Source organism: Tinamus guttatus, unplaced genomic scaffold (assembly GCF_059628265.1).
Source record: "Tinamus guttatus ecotype Peru unplaced genomic scaffold, ASM5962826v1 Tinamus_guttatus_pri_ptg000489l, whole genome shotgun sequence".
Lineage (NCBI taxonomy): Eukaryota > Metazoa > Chordata > Aves > Tinamiformes > Tinamidae > Tinamus > Tinamus guttatus.
In genome coordinates, this window is record NW_028289023.1 from 2,732,274 (window position 1) to 2,755,042 (window position 22,769).

Sequence of the window (22,769 nt, forward strand, 5' to 3'; positions counted from 1 at the left end):
GATATGAAGGAGGAGCATGAGTAAGATGATAACCTCCAAACTGAAACAGAAATTCCCTGTGACATCGTCATTTGTGAGGGTGAAACCCTTCAAGTGGAGAAGAGTCTGTTTAAAATTCATGGTCACACTGAAATCCCCGTAGGATTTTCTTTTTCAGGAGGCCTTACTCTCCAGGAGCACAGATCTTTCCCTTCCTTAATTCTTTATTCTTTCTGATTTTTAATAGTGCTATCAGTAGAAAACAGCTCTGACTCCACTGCTAGAACAAATTGTTACCATTTTTGTAGGCTGCTGTCGAGCAACTGCTCTTGACTATCTCTCTAGCAGAACCTCATGGTTACCTGGAAGTTCCTCAGGTTTGAATCTCAAATTCGTTACATTTAATTTTGGCAACTTTATGCTGTACTTTTTAACAGGGAATATCCATATTACAGGTTATATTCTTACTGTAAAGTTGCTGCAATTCCATCTGTATAGTGAAAGCTTTGTAGCAAAAGCAACGGTACTTTGATTTTCCTCAGAGAAAACTCCTTATATAAGAGTAATTAACATTTTACCAAATATTCAAAAAACCCAAAGATTATTTATTCTTTGGTGATATATTTTCAGGATATACCTATCAGGAGTTAAATGTAATCTTTGAAATTTTGTGTATATTTTGCTATTTATTTTTAAATTGTTTAAGAGACTATACTACTGAAAAGCTATTTATGAAAGAAAAAAAGAATAGTTATTTTTAGAGGAAAAAAATGGGCAGTGTTAAGTAGAATTTTGCCTTCTCTACTGTAGAATACCTGCAAATCATCAAGTGTGCCTATGGTAGAAAAAATATATATAGCACAAATTTATTTTTGACTTGAATTATATGGCACACTTCCTGCTAATTGATTTTTACCAAAGAGATGATGGCTTACCAGTATTGCTTTTTTGCACTTGTGCCCATGTAGTTTTGTCTTTCATTATCATTTTACATGGGTTTTACTTTACATTTAAATGATTAACTGTTTTTTTTTTTTTTTCATTTTTTCTCATTGCTTCGATCATTTCACAGACCTATAAGGATTTTAACTACTGCTGCCACTGTTACTACTGAGTGTATTCTTGAAGGATTTTTAATAAATGTACTGTAATTAGTGTCTCATTTATGAGATGCGTCCAATCCTTTTTTGAAATGTAGATGTTTAATTCGTCACTGTGCCTGACAACATTTTCATGTATATTAGTAGAGTAAGATAAAGAAGTCTAAAAAATTTTAAATGCTGAATATTTTGTTGTTCGGTTACATAATTATCCTGTGCAAGATAGTCTTAAGATGATACTAAAATAAACTAAATGGTGAATATTGTTTGTAAAATGGTATTTTTAAGTTTATGTTTTGTAGACCTGAAATAAATGAGCCTGTTCTGTACATTTGATCATCATTCATGAAGAAGCATTCTTTCCCTAAATACATATAAATATTTTTTACCCGGTTATTCAAAGACTGCGCAGTCTCATTAAGGAATTATATTCTAAGTCCCACTCAGAGGAATTGTTTTAGTTCCATATCAATAACCCTCTAGAATTAGTGAGATATCTTAAATTCCAAGAGTCTGTAGTTTTAGAACTCCAATTATTGTGATTGTAAAGCACGCAAAGAACACTACCACTTTGTAGGAGTGTTTTGTTCCAGTTTAATGGATAAAATGGACTGTTTTTCAGGTGAGGTGGTGGCCTGGACGGGCACACGTCCTGCTTTCCCAGCCCGTGTCCTCGCAGCTGCTGCCCTCAGGAGAAGACGTGCAGGTCCCAGCCTTGCTCCATGCCGTAGGAACCTACCCAAGGCCTCGACCCGGAACTTTAGGACAGCAGCTTCCAGCAGAGCAGGGACTGGAACCCCAGTTTCCTGAATTTGAGCCTAGTGTCATGCAGAGTTTGAGCCCAGGGCACAGGCCCAGCCTAAACACACCAAGCGTTCACGTTGCTCTAGCCCCTACATAATGGCTATACAACAGTGAATGTAAATTAGTCACTAAGCACATTTTTCACAGGTCTAATATAGCATGCAGAGAGACCCAATTACTAAATTTCTGAGTAGGTCTTAATTAACATCCTTTCCTCCTGTTATCCCTAGGATTATTTGGAAGATTTTTGTAAATTTATTTTTCATTTTTTGAGTATTAGGTTTTCTTAATATTCTCAATTTGCGTGATTATTGCACCTAACAGTGGAAACTTGAATCTATTCTTAGAGCAAGTGCCTCACACTCGGTCGCAACTTAACACTATGCTTTGGCTTCACTAAGATCATAAAGGATGTTGGTTAGTGACGAATGTGTTCCCATGGCTCCGACCTAATTATATTCCAGGGCAGAAAGAAAAGTTGGAAGGGAGGTAAGGTGTGCAACACTATTATTTTTATATCTCTGTTGAATACACCAGTTATAGACTTGTTAGAATTGTTCAATCTATCATTAGCAGAATCTTTGGGCTTATTTATAGTTAGCAGGATTTCCATTAAAATGTGGACAATGATGAAGAATACAGACATGAACAGATATGAGAAAAAAACAAGAATGAAACTATAGGTGTTATGCAGTATTTTGCAGTAAGCTTTTTTTTTTTTTTTTTTAATGGTTTGGTGGCCGTGTTTTGCAAATCCACATGAATAGTCCCAGATTTATAGGCTGGAAGCTGCTGTGGGGTTTCTTGTTCTGTTTATGTGTAAAGTAGTCTTACTGATAAGAAGGTCTTTAAATGAAAATCTAGGGTATCCACAATGCCCACAGTGTCAAGTGGGCCCTTAGAGTATCCTCGTAACAAGTAAGTACCTGAAAAACACCAGCGTGCTCTCATGAATCTTCTAGTTGCAGCTTGTCCAGTGCAAAATAGGTTCAAATTAGGGCGAAATCGATTCAATATCATAGCTCAGATTTGGTACCAGATCCTGCTTTGACTTTGTCTAGACTAAACCCATTATCCTGCAAAAGGTTAGGAGAGGCTGTTCTGGTTTAGTAACCTGAGCAATGGGCTGCCACAGGACACTTATGTGCCAAAGCATTCATGAACACCTCAAGGCATGGTCAAAGCTGACTTTCACTGGGAGTATTTACAGTTAAAATTATCTGTGACAGAGAAGGTTTGAAAGGAACAGTCGATCTTGTGATTCTGCTCCCAGATCGACCAGCACGTGTTGGGGATTGGCAGTAAACGGTCAGGATGGAGATGCACTTTCTGTGAGCGTTTGAGGCTGGCCTCTCTGGGAGGCCGGACAGACCCTGGCGCTGCCGCAGGGTGGGCTCATCTGTCAGGTGCCTCCGCACAGGACAATCCTGGGGAGACGAACGGGGCTCCTCAAAATGCTCTCCCTCCAGCCAAAGTTATCCTTCATTGTGACGAGGCTCATGACAGCTTCTCTGTTTTACAAACCTCTCTCTTTCCCACAGCATTTGATGTATTTTCCAAACCTTATAAAATAGTAATTCTGACTGCCTACACAGAAAAATACCCAGCAGCTGCAGGACGTTTAAAGCAGACCATGTGTTCACGGGGGGTACCCTGCGTTCATGATGATGCCACACGCAAAGACAGGAAGGTCTTCTTCATGCCACCGCTGTGGCCCTTGCTTTCCAGGGGGGTGTTAATTAGCTCACTGGGTTAATTTTCTGGAGGAGATCTAAGCAGAAGTCAGCGTCTAAGTAGATCCCTAAGAGCTAGGGGAGCTCCTTGGCTCTGAGGCAAGCTGGGCCATGCCCATGGCCGCACTAAAGCCGTTTTACGTGATAGATGCTCTGAGAACTCAGGTTTTCCGAGAAGCCTGACAGGCTGCTCTCCCTGCTCTCTGCAGAGGCAGCTCGCAGGGCTTGAACCATTCCTGCTGCACTGAAAGCAACGAATCCTTCCACAGGATTCACACGGCTGCTGTGCACAACTGCAGTTAGTGCACTAAGTGCCCAGCTAAATGCTCCCCTAAGGGATTTGGAGGATGCCTCTCTTCGGGAGACCTTCTCCTCAAGTCTCACCGATTCCCTTTGTTCTCCTTTTTCACTCTCTTCCTGCTCTCTTCTGTAAATGCTAAGAGAAGCTGCTCAGACATCGGTGTGTGCTTAAAAAACCTTATTTATCTCTATACAAAAGCTGGTTTAGTTGACCCTTTCCTCTCTTTTCGCAAGACATGTAGGCTCTGGCAATACTGTATAGCCTTGGGGCTGGAGGGAGATATTGGGGCTGGAGGGAGATACTGTTTGCACGATATCGTCTGCATCAGGAGAAAGGGCCCAGCCCTCTTCAAGGGATCCCTATCGCAAAACCCCATCCCAAACTGAAGATTAAAAAAAACTACCACTAATTAGTTATAGAGTATTACTTTTTAGCTGCCTTCTATTCTCTGTCACTGTGTGTACGTGTAATTGCTTTTCTTTCTGAAAAAGTCAGCTGCGGGTGCTCACAGAAACACTACACACACCTCTCCATGGCTGCTCTACCCAGCCAAAATCCAAGCTCTGTTCATTCCCTGCTACCTCTTCACTTGGCCCCTGACAACTTTCCCACATGCCCCCATGTTCCTTTTCTATACCAGGCCTATGAAGTGCACCTGTAGAAAGAACAATGAGCAGACGACAAAAATAAAGCATTCTTTTTCCGTCTTATATTTCTCAATTATTTTTCAGTAAAGATCTACACAAGCTGTGAAGAGCTGTATGTGAAAGAATATCATCTTCATGACATCAGCCACCCACATAAATACTGGGAAGGGGAAACAACGCAAGCAGAATGTTCTTTAATTCAGTGCAAAACTTCCCCTCATGGTCCTGAAGTACTGATGAGAACTACCCAATGAGAACTGATAGAGCTTGCAAATTATAAACTTGTATAGATAAAGCCATTAATGTGAACAATTATTCCCTGCTGCTCTGCATCTTCTCACCACTTCTGTTCTCTTCTTGTCTGTACTTTAACCTCTAAAATTAAAAATAGAATCTCCACTTTCCATAGCAAGGAAATACATGGTTAAATGTCTACAAAAGAATCAAGTGTCAAAAATTTAGGTAGCTACGTAAGAGTGATGTCAGCAAAACATGCAACAGCACAAATGTGTTTGTTAAAAATTCTCCTGACAGCACAATTACTTTAGAAAGGGAAACCAGTGGCAGAAGAACCACAAAAAGCTCTCCTAGTGTGTTTTGAAGCAAGAGAATTGGAAGACCAAGGTCCTGGGTGAAATGCTCTGTTTACATCTTCCTGACACATTACCAATAAGGTTCAAGGTGGAAAAAAGCCATCATACTGAATACATATCTTTTTTTCTGAAAAGTGTGGAGAAATCCTAATGCAGTTAATGCAGTAGATGTAAAAGTAATGCAGATACACGCACACACAAATCTGAAAAGCCCTTCTCTACTAAAAAAAAAAAAAAAGGCAATAAAGCAATAACACGGGGCTACCACAGTCTAGTTTTTGTAACTTCTATCATTACATGTCCTAACTAAAACTGTAGTCATTCTAGCTAGTAGCGCTGAGTAGCAAATTAGCTACTTTCATTAGTGTCTGGAAGGCAGTACTTCAGAGAATGCCCTTACCACAGCAGCTTCACAAGAGATAGGCCGATAAAACAGATGTATGGAAGAGACTTTATGATAGCAACATCCTAGTTTACAACAGCATCAGAGCTAAAGCACAAGAAACACCTCACACTGCTGTTTTTAACATCAAGAGAACATATTCTGAAACTGAATCACAATGAAGCAATTAAAAGCACCATCTCCCCCAAAAGATCGGGAAGCCACGCTACAAGTAGGAAATACCTGTCAGAACTGAAATGCAGCAAGTAACACCGAGATCACAGCAAGACCTCCCAACGACATAAAGGATCTCGGGAAAAAAAAAAAAAACTTGGAATAAAACTTAAATGCTGCAAGGCAAACAGGTACCTTACACCCCCTACAAGTAGGCAAGTTGCTGGTGTCAGCAGGAGCAGCACTGTAACGCGGAGAAGCTCCGCGAGCGCAGAGGAGAGCGCACATGTTCCTACAGGAACGCTCCCGCTCAGACAGGAAAGGGGATTTTTGTACATGTCAGAAATTTCACAGATCCATAAAGCCTTGATTTAAAAGACAAAAACCATGACATGAAAATAAACACAATTCCAGAAGGAAAAAAAACACTGTGTCTACTTTTAGATGGCTGTGCAAAGAAAATTTGGAGGAACAGAGGCAGATGATTCCACAAAACTTTACAGCGTCTACCAGAAACAATGGAAAAAGAGATCAATGAGACGATGAATCTTCTGGAGAATTATTAATGTGTGGTGAGCGTGCAGAGTGACTAAGCTTCCTTGGCTACCAAAGATTTTTGGAATGAAGAAAGGCGTTTGACTCTACAGCTTGTCTATGAAAACAAACAAAAAATGGTGACTACAATTAAAATACTTCAATAGTTCTGCAAAAGATACTCTGGGAACCTCTTATGGTAGACATAGGAAAAGGTGGGCTGTGTTCTTCCCCTGCAAGAACCATCAGGAGTAGTCAGCGCCCACTGCCTTTGAGCAAAACACCAGGCCTAGCTGCAAGGAGCTTGTGACAATGTCTGATGCATCTGACAGAGCATAGCGGGAGTTGGTAGTTGCTCTTTTTTGTCTCAGAAGAAATCATTACCTGCTGCTAGTTGATTATTACAGCATTTTTTTAAATCCAAACAACCCAGGAGCTGGCAATGCAGCAGGTCGCACTGTGGCAGAATCCTTGAAGCTGCCCAGTTGCTGTGAGGGGCAGAAGGTGCCCAAGATGAGAGCCTTCAATCTGCAATGCGCTTGCGTGTCCATATGTCACATTTAACCTCCAAAGGTTGTTGGGAGCAAGAAGTTTCTAGTTAACTGGCTGCTTGTGTGCTTTCACCTAAAATTTATGCTATCCAAAGAGTTATACCAACTGGAGGAGCTGTCTGGCCCAGAATGGGCCAGCTCAGGAGCCACGGCAGAAGTGCTTAGTGCACAGTGCAATAACCCACTCGTGTGCACACGCTCTGGATCTACCCCATTTCTTGAGAGATTTGCTCAAATAAAAGCAAGTCATTCCTTTCCTTAGCCCTTATTCAAAGTATGTGTAATCCACAAGGAAAAGAGCAGAACTATTCCTTTAGGAGCAGGAGCATGCATTGGTTTACCCTTGAGCAGCTACTCTCCAAAAAACTGGCTTCTGGTTGGCACTTTTCATTAAGCTACTTCATTCATGGGAAGAAAGCTCCTTTGGAAGACACAAGCAAGTATCTTCTTTCCAGTCAAGTGAGCTAGAGATGTTTTATGACTTGGAGAATGTTCCTATCCATGAATCACAACGTGGCAGTATTTGCTGCACATGGGATTTGCAGTGAACTCATTCAAGTAATAGAGAGCAACAAGCATCTGAGGGATTAAACAGATTTGTGAAGGAAGAATGTTTCAGACATGCACAACCAGCTCTTCGTATTATTCTTGGCCAATGGATAGAAAGCTGAGAAAGATACAAAAACAGTCAATCAGCTACTAATCAAAGCAAATGAAGATGGTCAGGACCTTTCCTCAGTTTACTAAACTGCCAAAAATAAGCAGAAGCTGTGAGTCATTTCAAATGCCAAGAGTTACTAATCAACATTTGTTCACTAAAAGAAGAGATAGATACCATAATAAAATATGGCCAGATCACTTAAAACTTCTGCAAGAAATGTCAGTGTTATTATGATGAGAAGCCTAAGAAGACGATCTGTTCTCACGGCAATTAAATCAGCAGAACAACTGAATTCTTATGCACGAAGGGACATATGAGACCTGCTCTTAGTGCAGCATGCTGCCAGCAGTACTGAAGGAGCAAACGAAGAGAACACATTAATGTGCAACATCAGCAAGTCCCTGGAACCTCTTCCTTAGAACATAGATGAGAAAACTCCATTACAACCAACCCCAATACAGTTAATTCTTGATAATTTGGCCATATCTGCAAGAACAAAAAGCAGCGCTGGCTTCAGATGAAGGATAAGATTTAAACTCAAAAGTGAAGGATTATGATGTATCTTCACAGTTTTTTAATACCTCCAGAGAATACCAAAGAATATCTGTCTTATGTGTTGCAAGACACAAGGAAACAGATGGATGTGTATATTGGATTTTTTGGCAAGGAAGAGGAAATTAGAGTATTCCTTAATCTTTTTTATCATGTGACTTAAATAGAGTTGCTTTGAGCAGAGTGTGTTTGAAAAGTTTTGTTAATAGAAAGCTTGTTTAGTTTAGCTCAACCCACATGGATCTCTGTTTCTTCATACAAAATACAAACACAGACTAAACAAAGACAATAAATCATGTTTACATCGAAATTTTGGGGGTCTTTTTGTCGAGAGTATTTAAAAAAAAAAAAAACTTGTTAATATTGCTATATCAGCAAAGCCCAAGCAGAGACTGAATCTCTAGTGGAAAATGTAACTTAAATATAAACCGCACATATTGAAGACCGAAGCAATCATTCACGGCAGTATGAATTCATTCATCTCGGTATGACGATCATTCCCATAGGAATGGCCTCTGGGAGAAGGAACCTGGATGCTTTCATTGAACAATGTTTGTCTCTGTAGCCAATTCTGAGTCAAAAAGAAAGACAATTCTGTGTTATTGCTCCATTTGGTTGCCACTGATGCCACTGTGAAGAGGGGGAAGAGCAGTGGGGAGTGAAACTCCCACACAGGGAGCACTTGGGTTCATCTGGCCTTCAAACTCGGCTGCTTTTTGAGCAGTAAGTAGGATACATGTCCATTGTAGACCACCAATGTCAGGCAAAGACGGGTTGGTTTATGCAGCTACAGACACAAGTCTAGCTGGAGCAGCAAGAGAAGAAGACAGGCAGGTCTCAACAAAAGGAGGGCAAATTTGGAGGTATTCAGCTGTATCCAGCTGTAGTCAGATGTGTAGGAATCAATGCAAAATCACAGAGTAAATGAACCCTAGCTCTAGCTGTAGCTCTGCAGGTCTGTAGTAAGCCAGGTCTGTACTTGGTAGTGGGATATACTGCATGAGGAGAAAATAGCAGCACAAGATTCAGAGCGGGAACGTGAAAGCTGACTTCAACCATGTCTTCTTCAACTCTTGGGAAACAGCTTCAGCAAATCTTTAGTTGCATCAAAATGACAATTTTCCCAGCTTGTTGGCTAAACAGTACCAGCACTAAATATAGGCCTCTTCAGCATGCCAGCAGGAGCTGCCAAACAAGAAGGAGAGTGATTTGTCCTTCCCAAGATGACATGTGACATCATTAGGCATATGGCACCAAGCCGGAACAATTCACCCCAGAATGGAAAACATGCCACTACCTGCTACAGCCTGGTGTAGGCTCACCCCAACTTGATATCAAACATAAAGAAAACTAGGAAGTTTCGGGCAAGGCCTTTTTTTATTCTTTTTTTTCCTTTTCTTTTTTCTCTATGTAAGAGTCACTCTCATATGGGAACTCATTGAAATGCGAAGTTAAAAGCAATGCCTTAAAGCAGTGTTTAAAAAAAAAACAGAGAGTAACCTGGTGAATCTTCACACTGTGTTTTAAGGATCTAAGCCCGCAAAAGGGATGCTCCACCTCCAGCTATTTTTTAAATATAGACTGGTGTATATTAAACTCTGTGACAAATAGATTGTCACAGCTGTCAGAGTGAGTCAGAAAGGGAGCATGTGAAATGGAATTGCCTTAGCCAACAAAAAAGGAGGATGGCTAATAAATAATAAATTGTGGAATACCTACTTAATGCAATATCTAGGTTCATTTTTTTCTCAGGAGCTAATCATGTTAAATGAAAACACTTTCTCATGAATATCTTCTCATGGATTATATCCTACTAAACTGAGTTAGACTAGTCCAGGCGACTAGTAATTTAGTCATCAGCAAGGCCAAAGAATAGACTTCAAACTGACTCAAGAATGTCCATCACCCCCAGTCTTTTCCCCTATCCAACACAAGGATCCATACACACAAATCCAGTTACCAAGACCAAGAAACAACTCAGATTTGGAAAGGAAATTGCTTTGAAAATCCAAATACAGCAAATAAGTTTAGAAAGTATCAGAACTAAGGAAGGAAATCAGCACTGACATAAAGTAGGCCTATATGCACTTGACAAGAGGACTGTCAAAAAACAGTTTCCCATATAAGGGACTACCCTGAATATGTTAAAATGAGCATTTTTCAAACTGAAAAGGTTAAGAAGGGGAATCAATTGTACTGGAATAATGAAAAGAATTGTGCATTGTCTGTAAACTTTTCCACGAACCACCAAGATTTTCCTAGCAAAGAGTTCTGTGTCCAGAGATTTTTTTTTTCATTTTTTCATTTCTATGCTACAGTTAGGAAGCATTTGCCACATTAACTGATAAGAAGCAAATTAGGAAGTAATTATTCATGGGTTCTTTATATTTCTGAAAGATAATCAGGAATATCACAAAATGAGCAAAGAGCTGCAGAGAACTCCAAAGAGCCAGCGCTTTGAAAGGTCAGCTGCCCTTTCACAGGTTAAGAACTGATAGTTTTAATTGCATTAATTGAAATGAAGCTTCAGAATTGTGGGTCCTTTTTGCAGTAAGCATCTTTTGCTGCTAATGGCTATTTAGACTGGTCATTGTCAAAGAGTCCACATTCAGGACACAGCCGCATCATCTCTGCTGCCCCTGAATCATACAAGTGGGGGCTACCTCTTCTTGAAACCTTAAGGTGTCTTTCACCCAGAGGTGCTCCGAGTTCGAAGAGGTGCTGTGCAGGTAAGGGAAAAGAAGCTGCACAGTTTGGGGGAGATTTTTTTTACTTTTGCTTGGAATACTGAAAGAGAGAGTGTTCTGTGTCCTATTTCAACATTCGTTAATCACTGTTGAGCTGTGAGTAATACTCAACTTTAAAATCTCCTTGACACATACCCTGGTTCTTAACTGAGTACTCTGTCTGGAAAACACCTCTTAGGCACTTAACCTTATCTCAAGAGTTCGATAATCAGTATCATGGTGCCATGATGTGGTGCCATGATGTGTTCATTCTCTTCAAGTTTCGTATGTGTGATCTGCAATACTTGGAATAAAAAAGGGTTTTATGTCTGTGTCAGGACCCTTCTTTATGGCAGAGTTAAAGATATTTCTGCCATACGGCATGTTTTCTCAAATGATAAGATCATCTCTCTGTGCCAAGGATGCTCTTTTTAAGGCCATATAATGAAGTAAATTGAAAAATGTAGCAATTTTTATTTATGCTAATACATAGTTTTCAAAATTTTCTGTATAGCCTAAGGCATTGTTAATAACGTTTGGCTTCCAAACTCCTGAAACTACTGCAGCTCCTCTATATTAAATAGAGGAACTCTAAAAAAACCTTCCAGATACTAAGAGAACACTGTGATCTAACCACTTAGTAGGAAATTCTCATTTGTTTTCAAAACTGAGATTCCCTGTGTGTTTCAGCTGTGGTCATATCTTTTCAAATCATACATTATTTACACTACTGCTTGTCCTGTTTTATGAGAAAGTGAATAATCTTTTCCATGTTTGAATTACTTCCATTTTAGTAGAGAAATTTGGCCTCGTTCTGTAATTTCTGCTGGGTGAGTAATCCCTCCTCATTCAAGTCCCATTGCCTTTCTGTTTGAGTGAACTTGCAGGATCAGGACCTTTCACCCTCCAAAGGGGCAACACCTTTTTTTAGAATGTAACTCTTTTTACACAGCTCAGTAATAAAAATAAAAAGGCCAGTGGTGTCTCCATAGGTCAATGCTGGGGTCAATACTCTTTAACCTCTTCACTAATAACATGGACAATGGGACACAGGGCTCCCACAGCGAGTCTGCGGATGATACGACATGGGGAAGAGTGGACCATGCAGTAGAGGGTTGTGCTGCCATTCAGAGGGACCTCAACAGGCCGCAGAAATGGGCAGAGAGGAACCTCATGGGGTTCAGTGCAGGGAAATGCAAAGTCCTGCATGTGGAGAGGAATAACCCCCGCACCAGTACAGGCTGGGGAGACCTGCTGGAGAGCAGCTCTGCAGAGAAGAACCTGCGGGTCCTGGTGGGCAACAAGTTGACCATGAGGTAGCCATGTGTCCTCATGGCAAAGAAGGCCGACAGCTTCCCAGGCTGCATCAGGAAGAGCGTTGCCAGCAGGTTGAGGGATCCTGCCCCTCGCCTGGTTCTGGTGAGGCCGTACCCGGAGGCCACATCTGCCGTACTGGGTCAGACCTGGACATACAGGAACAAGCAAAGGGCCACAAAGATGGTTAAGGGACTGGTGTATCTGTCATATGAGGAGAGGCAGAGAGAACTGGGACTACTGACCAACCTTGAAATGAAGCCAGCCTCTTCTCAGTCTGGCTGATCACCATCAGTGCCAGGACAAGAAGTGCTGGGTGCACAAATTGCAATAAAGGAAATTCCACCGAAATATAAGAAAAGGTAGTTTTACTGAGAGGATGCCCAAACCCAGGTAGAGGTTGCCTAGAGACATGGTGGGTTGCCTTCCAGCTTCAGCTCTCCTGTAATTCTGATTTTCCATTCCACTTTAAGGACTATGAAATATTGCTCTTCTCTCATGTTCCCTTCTAATTAAATTGCCATTTCACAGGAGAAAATGCTGTGAATCCTGCAGAACCTGATCCCAGCATCTTCTACAGTGGACAAAAGCTTACAAGCAACTTTTCCAGCACAGGTTCACTGAGCACAGAAGCAGTTCAGTACACGATGTGTGAAAGAGTATGAAAGGCTTTTGCTGCTTGTAAAGTGCAATCAAACCCTGCTGGTTTCTGTGAATGTAAATCAGTTTTAGTAAGAAGCAGTAAATACAGGGTCCCTGGGGCCTTGCATGATTTCAGAGGGCTTTCCATGGCAGGAAGGAGCATGGCCACCTCCTACCAAACCTGCCCTTCGCACAGGGAGTGCATCTTGCGCTGCCCTCCCGCCGCTCCTTGGCTTCCGCTGGGAGCATCCCCACTGGCCTGGGTTCCTTGCTCTGGCTTTGGTGAGCAAACACTGAACCTCAGTTGCTAAGAAACCCAAATTTCCTTAGCAACCTGGCAACCAGCTGCAGTTCTCCGGGACAAGCCCTGTGTGTCTGCCCTGCTCCAGCCTCCCGCCCCGTCCCTCCCTCCAGTCTTACCTCCCTGCGGGACAGTACGGAGCAGCGCTGCCCACGCCAGGCACATAGGAGCCCTCAGCGATGCAGGAGCGAAAAGCCCTGCAGAAATCAGCCCTTCCTCCGGCCCTGCTCCTAGATTCCCTTCTCTCTGTATCAGTGTTGAAGGAGCAAGAAGGAAGGGCAAGAAAGGCTGGAGGGTCACAACGAGCTGTCTCCCTTCTGGGGCTGCCACCGATCCGGGCACCCCCACAATAAATGAGCAACAGTGCAAACCCAGGCTGTGTTCCTTCCCTCACGCCCACAGCCAGAGTCACAGCAGGATTTCTGCACGTATCTTAATGCCTGCAAAGGGTACCCCCAGGGGAGGACCGTGAAACTAGGTTAGCACTTCCTGGATTAAGAAAAAGATCTCAGCCTGGTGAATATCTTAATGGATGCAGCTGAGGCAGCAGCATGGCATTGATCATACACTGAAAATCTCTCTGTCCTCTCCATCGTCATTATCTAATTCCGTAATAAGGACCTGGCTGCCAGCTCCCTCAGGACAATCTGACTGAAGTTAGTAAAACACGGCATCCACTGCCTGCATCCTCCTTTTCTATTCAGGGGATCTGTGAAGCATCTTTATTGCAGACTTTCCAGCAATCTTTCACAATCTTTCAATCTTTTCTTGGCTTTTTGTGAGAAGGATAAAATGCTCAGGATTTATATTGAGGAATAATTGGTCTTACCAGAGCTGTGGTTGGTCAGATGGAATTTCCTCATTCAAACATTTGCACACACCTGCGCCTGCATTTGAGATGCTCTCACAGTGTACCAAGTTCAATTCCTTTGGAATAACATCAAAACAAGCACCTTGTTATGGATGACCAGCAGAGACACAGGGACACTCCACGGGTGATTCCTAACTTTGAAAGTGACTATTCTAAGGCACTGTCACTGCTCTTCCTTTCCTACCGAAAAGGCAGACAGGTTGTGTTCTGAAGTCTCTACTAGTGTTTCTGGCTCCAAAGTAGCCCATCCATGCACCCTACTAAGAGAGATTTTTATCGTTTACACATATGCACTCAGGAGAAGGAGGTGATACAGTTTTGAGAAGCATCCTTAGATTTATAAGAAATTTGGAAGCTCTCCTGTCTGCCCAGAGGCATTTGAGCTCAGAAGCCAATTGTTCATTACAGTGTATGAAAATGCACTAAAAAAAAAAAAAAGTCTTATTTGGAAAGCCAAGCATAATCCTTTGAGGTTTTCAGAGCCGCAAATTTATAACTATCTGATGGGCCAGAGAGGTGACTAAGAACAAGTCTACCAGCCCTTGAGGCTCTTCTCTATGTTGATTTTTTTATTTCAGAAGGCAGGAGACATTCTGCAGTAGATGCTTAATACATATTTGTTTGGGCCAACTGATAACGCAGAACATCTTTGAAAATCATAGAATCACAGAATGCTTAAGGTTGGAAGGGATCTCTAGAGGTCATCTAGTCCAAGCCCCTGCACACACTGGGGTTGCTTTGAAGACTGACCAGGAAGGACAGGAGTTCTTGTATTTTCATGGCGAGGGTTCTTAGCTTTTCATGGAAAAACGCTGCTGTCATGATTAATTCCATGGAAGGATCTGTCATGGAAGGCTCCTCTTGATGGTGCCCATTTCCAAATCTCTATTTCAGTGCCTGTCCTTGGAGATTTAGTTCCCCATAGGTGGTGTTGCAAAAGTCAAATCTGAAAAAAAAAACACTTGAAAATAAATAAGGGGCATTGGGAAATCACGTTCTGGCAACTGCACAAAGTGTGTGCATTTCCCATAGATTTGAATAAAAATAGGCCTTGCTCAAAGCAATGATAAAAAGCTCACGGGAATGCATGTTTGGCAGTATTTATACCCATGGGATAAAGTTGGAGTATGGAAAGGGTGGTGCAATTATGAATTTTACTTTAAAAATGTAAACATTTCTGTGTTTTATCAAAAATAATCCCATACCTTTTTGATGGTCCCTAAGTCTGCATTAAATATCTAGTCTTAATTAACTGTAGGTCAACAAAGTTAAGATACTTACATTGCATTTGTAGAGTGATTAATGGGATGGAGGTCTTTAAGTTCTGACAAAACAGAAATGGTATGTCATATACAGGCATATATGTATGCTTGTGTGTATTTATTTACACATGCACACACATATATTTATATGAGAGAGCGAGATAGAAAGACAGCCTTTCCATTCCAGAACCCGAAAAGGTCATTACATCTAGATTATTTTTTAATTAAATCCACATTTACAAGTTCTTATAAACAAATCATCCTGAGACAAATGGAGACTTGGCATTCCCGTGCATAGCTCCGAAGCATCCACATTTGTCCTTTAAATTCTGCTGTTTTGAACTAAGTTGTGGTTCTTCTACCAAAAATAACTTTCAAGCAGGGGCACACATCTTCCCCCCTAGGCAAGGCAATAGCTGATCTCCCCTTGTTTCACCCCAAATAAGGCACCAGGGCTGCGTGTTGTACAGCTCGGTGTGCGTCTACCCGCTGGGACACAAGCTGGGCGGATGTGTGGAGAGACACTCAAGGCGAGTGCAGAAGAAACACATCCATGTTCAGGTTCAGAGCAGAAAAATATTTTCACTCACTAATATGTTTGCCAATTTGCATTGGATGTGAGGAACATTACCAGCCCACTGAGGTTCAAATACAGGAAAATATTTCATTTTGTGCTTACGCGTTCTACTGAACCGATGCTTAAGCTTTATTCCTCCAAGAATGCTGGCTAATTTCTTCAAGAAAATAATGAGCAGCAGTAAGATTTCCCAGAAAAAAAAATCAACTGAAAAATTCTCTCTTCCCTAGGGGAAAATATTAGTTACAATGGCAGACTCTGCAGCTTTGAGCCTCTCCTTCTGGAAGTCACCTCTCAAGAAACCTAAAATAATTCCTGTAATGGATTTGTTTGGAAGAGTGCTGGCAGCTAATGAGCAACTCAGAGCATGGATTATAGGCTCTTTCTCCATTCAAACACGTATTTTTTTACTCCTTTGCTCCCTGTTCTTGCCGCACCGTAGAAGATTTGAAGATTTTGAAACTAAGCCCAGGACTAGTAAGAGAAAATTTGCAGAGAGAAAGTTAATTTTTCACAAATAATGAGATTTCTTAGTTCCCTTGAGAAAAGTGAAAAGCAAAACCATCCATTCATTATAAGCTATTTGGAGTTTAAATAATACCCAAGCATCCGCAGTGGCAACTGTGGGATTTTTGAAACATATTTTTATCATGATTTTCTCACTATTACTCGATAATTCATAATATCTAAGAACTTACTCTTTTGGGATTTGTGTGTTTCATTTCATCTCAGAAATACCAGTAATTTGCTGTTTGGTACAGCCCACTCCTATTTCATGTATCTTATATCAATAATCGAACCATTTTTATTTGCACTAGTAGTGGAAAAGTTTGTTACACTGAATCTTGAAAAATACAGATGTTATTTTCAGGAAATCACTGGGGATTTTCAGCATTTGATTTTTCAAGAGAAGATCTTTAGCTGTTTCTGATGATCAAGAACGATCTATGAATTTGTTGCCTTCAAGCAACCAGAAGTAACCACTGGACTGTTTAGGCTGATATTCTTTATCACTCAGATCATTCAAAATAAGCCTCTTCTACTGAGCCTAATGCCAACATTTTGGATAAAAGCTGTTTTCCAAGCAGGAGTATTGGGCTGATTTTAAGAGGCAGAGAATCCACCTATGACTTCTTTTCTGTCTCTGAATCCATCTTTTTAATTTTTACTGTTAGATATATAAGACTCACTAACAATGGTTGGAAGCCCATGCTTCCATTCCCATCCATTGTTCCCATCCAGTGTTTCTTAGCTACTTTGGAAAACCTCTAACAACTGGTGTTTCTCCCCCTTTAGAGGCATTTATGTATTATATTCAAGTCAGATTTTCATCTTCCTCTTGATAAAAATACTGAGCTCTTTCACTTCACCTTAAGGCATTTTCTTCAGCTCATGAATAATTTTTGTGTCTCTTTTTGCACATCTACAACTTTTTAATAGTCTTTTGAAAATGTGAACATCACAACCATGCCATACTCTGGCACTGGTTGCATTAATGCTTTACAAAGGGAAAATCCCTCATTTTTGCTTATTTATATTTATCCCCCATTCTTTCATTCTCTCATTATCAAGAATCCTGTTAGCTCCTTTCTCTACAGAATTGAACTGGGGGTCCAAGTTGAGCCACTTCTCCATTTTGATCCCAAAATCTTTGTAGAGCCACTGCTTTGCAAAGCAGATAAAACTCTGTCATTCTGTAGAAATATCTTGCCTTCTTTGTTCCAAAAAAACATACTTAAATGGACAATCTATTCAGACTGCTCTGTGCTTCCCTAGCATATTGATATCACCAATCAAACTGCATTTTGTGTCATCTGGAAATCCTGTCAGCAACATTAATATTTATTTCCAAATGATTGTAGAAGATGTTGAATAGAAGCAGCCTGCTGTCGATTCCAGAACACATCTCCATTTGATGATGATTTTCTGTGGCCAGCTACTTTCGGAGATGTCTCTGTTAGCCATTTAACAGGTTGTGCTGTCAATGCACAATGTCACTTTTGTAAACGGAGTAGGACATGGCATAAAATAAAATCCGCAATATTGCATGTCTCCTACTTCTATGTTGCAATCTGATCTCATTACTTTCAAAATGAGAAAGAAGTTTATTTCTGATGGCAAATTCTACAAACTCTGTATTGACTTTAAAAATTCTAGCCATGCTTTCTGAAATTACAGGTGGTTGCAAGTGCCCACGCTGAGGAACATAAAGGAGACGGATTTTCTGAGAGAGTATGCAGTAGTTTTTGAATACAAAGGACAACAAGCCAGTAGATTTCAACAGAAATCAATAGGTGTTCATCTACTGAATAACAACAGTTCGCTATCTGCCATGAAGCCCACGCTTCCCAGGGAGCCCAGCTCAAGGCCTGAGAGCGCTGCCATTTTGGTGAGGAAAAAAACTCAACCAGGTTAAACTGACTGTGGATTGGTACTACAGATGCCAAGGGCTATTTCTTTTACAAAACTTAAGCATGAATTTGTTTTCTGAGGTGGATTCCTTCCACCCCAACTTTCGAATTTGGCCTTGGTACTTGCTCTGGGAAGACTCTTCTTGACATAAATAAGAATTTTTCTTCAGTATGTAAATAGCTACTTGGTCTTGGTTAGTCTAGATTTACAGAAAGGCAGGAGAAGAGCAAGCTCTTTGAGTCCACAGAACAATAAGAACAGGCTGAGCAAAGGGTATTAGATGGAGAAGAGGAGAATGAAACAAAGGAGGAGTTGTGAGGGATATGTTTAAATTTGGCTGATGACTTATAGACACTAGTTTCATTTGTTGTTGATAGAACTGAACATTTCTGTGATAAATAGATTTGGTTTTGGTAATGTCATCAGTAAAATAGTAATAGTGATCATCACTTTAATCAGAATAATAGAAAAAGAGGACTAAGCTCTTCTGTAGCTGCATATCTTCTTGTTCCTGAATCTGTTGTGAAATGATAGCCAATAAAAAATGTTAATATAAAAATTCAGTGAGCTAGAGTTGACTAGTAAGCCAGTGATAGCTGATTTGTAAATTGAGAGGGAAAAAAATCAATAAATGTGTCATTTAAAGATGTTTTAGGAGACCAGAAATCAGTAAGTATGTGAATATTCTTATTCTTACAAACCATTTGTTTCAAGCTTGCACACTTGCCCTTGCATTATCAAGTGTCCTAAAAGGAGAACACTGATCCACAGCGAAGGAGATTTTTCAAGAAAAAAAAACCTAAAAAATCTATTCTGGGCAAAGGTTTTGAAAGAAGGCTAGCTGCAACCTTCTGCCCAAGTAACATGTCCAGCAGGAGTTTCAGAAATCTTTCAAGAGCAAGGCTTAATCTAGCAGTGACCAAAAAAAAATGCTTTGTTCCAATAGATGTATCTAAATAAAATCACATGGTCGAGGGAGTGCTAGCAGTATTGGTTCTGCAGCCAGTCCCTAGGTAGTCATGGTCTCTATTCTGAGAGACACATCCAGAATGATGACCAGTATGGGCCCATGTGTAGCTAGACCCCTGGAATAATCCTTTTTGTATATATATTGCATGCCAGTGTTATTTGGCATCTGATTCCTCTGCTGACAAGGGTACTGATCCCAGGCTGACAAGAAAGGTAAGAATAGGTTCAGGGCACCCAGCTCATAATCATCTCTGTATAACCAATGCATTGCCTGAAACAGGTGGGAACTACTCTATGGTTTGTGCATTGTCACAAGAACAAGTAAGATTTAACACAGACTTTCAGACACTGTGCTTGGAGCTTGGATGGAACAAGAACAAATAGTGTGGGGAAGACAAGACCTCACTGCGGCAAGTGTAGCACAGTATCCAAAAAAACATCATCACTGGGCTTTGCTACAAATGCTAAAGTCTGCTACTGCTGATTGACTGGAAAGAGAAAACAATATTTTGACTCGAGGTCACATGTTCCTCTGGATTTTCACAGGCTGCTGAAATAAAGCTAAGAACACATGAAGAAGGACAAGTGATATTAAAAATCTGGAGCCAGGCCTGATTCTAGAAAGTCTTTACTGTAGATTGCCGCCTCTCCCTCTTTCCCTTTGGCTAATCTCAGAGCAGTATTTTCCACATCCTGGCAGCTGCATCAGCTAGTCCCCAGTCTCATTAACAGATTCACTGGGGTTTAGCTCCTGCTTCTTAGGGCCAATTGTATTTGGGTCTCTGAAGCATAGCACTGATCTGCTCTTGAGGATATCCTCACAGGAGGACTTTCACTTCCTTCTTTCATTTCAGCCATGCCTGTGAGGACGGGGTCCCTAGCAGGCTAGTGAACTCCTTGATCAGATGATGAAGGACCCTGTGCTGCTGTTTGAGTCATAGAGGATATACAGAGTGGGCCAGAGCTCCTGCTGCACTTACCTCGTGTCCTCAGAAGTAGAGGCGGCACCTGGCACCCTGCAGTGCTTGGTAAGGGCAGCCAGGGATGGCAGCGAGCGGCAAGATGCTGCTCCCAGGTACTCCAGAGCTCCATGGCTAGAGGTGTCTCCTGCCCAGGGCAATTGACCCCGGCATGCCTGGCTCCCACCAGGCACGAATTGGTCACTCCGCTCACTGATTTGCCAGGTCTAGAAAAGTTTGGAGATCCAGCTTGCAAAACAAATTCCATGTGAAATTGCTTCCACGAGGAGCAATGGGATCCATTTGGACAGTAATTCGGTTTAGGAGGGGGTCGAGATGCTGTTTTGCATGAACTGCCTGGTAGGTTTTGCGTATCTCAGTGTCATGTTGCTTTCTTCAAGCAATATAGGGTGGTGATCAGCAGTGCCGAGTCTAGTTGGAGGCCTGTAGCTAGTGGTGTCCCCCAGGGGTCAGTCCTCGGTCCAGTCCTGTTCAATTTATTCATCAATGACCTGGATGAAGGCACAGAGTGCTCCCTCAGCAAGTTTGGTGATGATACCAAACTGGGAGGAGTAGCCGATACCCCAGAGGGCTGTGCTGCCATCCAGAGGGACCTGGACAGACTGGACAACAGGGTGGTGAAAAACCTCATGCAATTCAACAAGGCCAAGTGCAAGGTCCTGCACCTGGGGAGGAATAACCCCAGACACCAGTACAGGCTGGGAACTGACCTTCTGGAGAGCAGCTCTGCAGAGAAAGACTTGGGTGTCATGGTGGATGACAAGTTGACCATGGGGCAGCAGTGTGCCCTCGTGGCAAAGAAGGCCAATGGGATCCCGGGGTGCATTAAGAAGAGCATCTCCAGCAGGTCAAGGGAGGTGATCCTGCCCCTCTACTCAGCCCTGGTGAGGCCGCATCTGGAGTATTGTGTCCAGTTCTGGGCTCCACAGTACAAGGGGGATGTGGAGCTGCTGGAGAGAGTCCAGCGCAGGGCTACACGAGTGATCAGGGGCCTGGAACGTCTGCCCTATGAGGAGGGGCTGAGGGAGCTGGGCCTGTTCAACCTGGAGGAGAGAAGGCTGAGAGGGGATCTGATCAGTGTATATAAGTACCTCAAGGGAGGCAGCAAGGAGGATGGTGCTGGTCTCTTTTCAGTGGTGGCCACCGACACAACTAGAGGTAATGGCCGCAAACTGGAGAACCAAAAGTTCCACAAGAACTTAAGGAAATTTTTTTTAACAGTGAAGGTGACAGAGCACTGGAACAGGTTGCCCAGAGAGGCTGTGGAGTCTCCTTCTCTGGAGATCTTCAAAACCCGCTTGGATGCAGTCCTGTGCCACGTGCTCTAGGTGACCCTGAGTGTGCAGGGGGGTTGGACTAGATGACCTCTAGAGGTCCCTTCCAACCTTAAGCATTCTGTGATTCTATGATATCTTTCGGTATCTCCTCGTTATTATGGACTCAGTCTTTGACTGCTTATCTTACCCCAAGCCCCGATGACATATATGTTGAGGCAATTTGAATAATACTGAACGCTTGGTCAAATCAGTTATCATAAAGCAGTTTCAACCTTGGATGTTTCAAAACTCAATTCTCTTGGTGCGTGAAAATAGGAGCCTAGCAGAAATTCCCAAATCCCCAATACATTGGCCAAAAGCCATCGGCAATTAGGGAGTAACGCACTTCCCATGTGCTCTGAGGCCCTGGCTCCCAAGAAGGGCTCAGCCAACTGATACAAGAGGCAGGGTCCCCATCACAGCCACCCGCCCAATGGAGCCCACCAGGAAGGAGCAGCAGCTCCTGCTGTGAGGGTGACGGGGCTTAGCCGTGTGACAGGGCTTAGCCATGTGCGCCACATGGCAGACGTCGCGCTGGGCCTTCCACATTGCAATTGCTGTTTCTTGTTCCCCCCCTTTTTTCTTGCATTTTTTAATGTATTTGGACAAGCATCTAACAATCAGGATGCACTTCCTAATCAAAAATTATATATATATATATATCATCCTAAATTTTATATATGTGTACAGCTGTACATATATATACACACATATATGCATACACACATGTGCACCTAGATGCACATATATGTATATATTCCTACACATATAGATATATGTATATATGCGTATATGTACATATATGTAGGTATTTGCATATATATACATATACATACACACATGTGCATATACCTATATACTGTGTGTGTATATATGTATATGCACATATATGTATATATTCATGTCTCTATATATGTGTATATGTGTGTGTATATGTATATGCGCACATATATGTATATTCATGTCTTTATATATGTGCATATGCGTGTATATGTGTATGTGCACACATATATGTATATATTTGTGCCTAGATACATAAATGTACATACATGTGTATATATGCGTACATATATGCACATACTCGTGTCTATACGTGTGCATGCAAGCAGATGGCAGGGAGGCGGCGGGAGGCGATGCCCCGGCCGCCATGGGCACGGGCCGCCGCGGCCTCGGGGGCGCTGCGGCGCCGGGCCCGCGCCCGCGGGCCGTTGCCATGGTTTCGCGGGTCACATGCGCGCCACGCTCCCCCGGCGCGGGGGGGAGGCGGCGGCGGGGGCGGGGAGGCTGCAGTCACGGACGGCGCCGCCGCCTCCTGCCGCCGCGGCGAGTGCGGGGCGACGCGGAGCGAGACGCTGCGGCCGCCGCCGCCCCGGCTGCCCCCGCCTCGT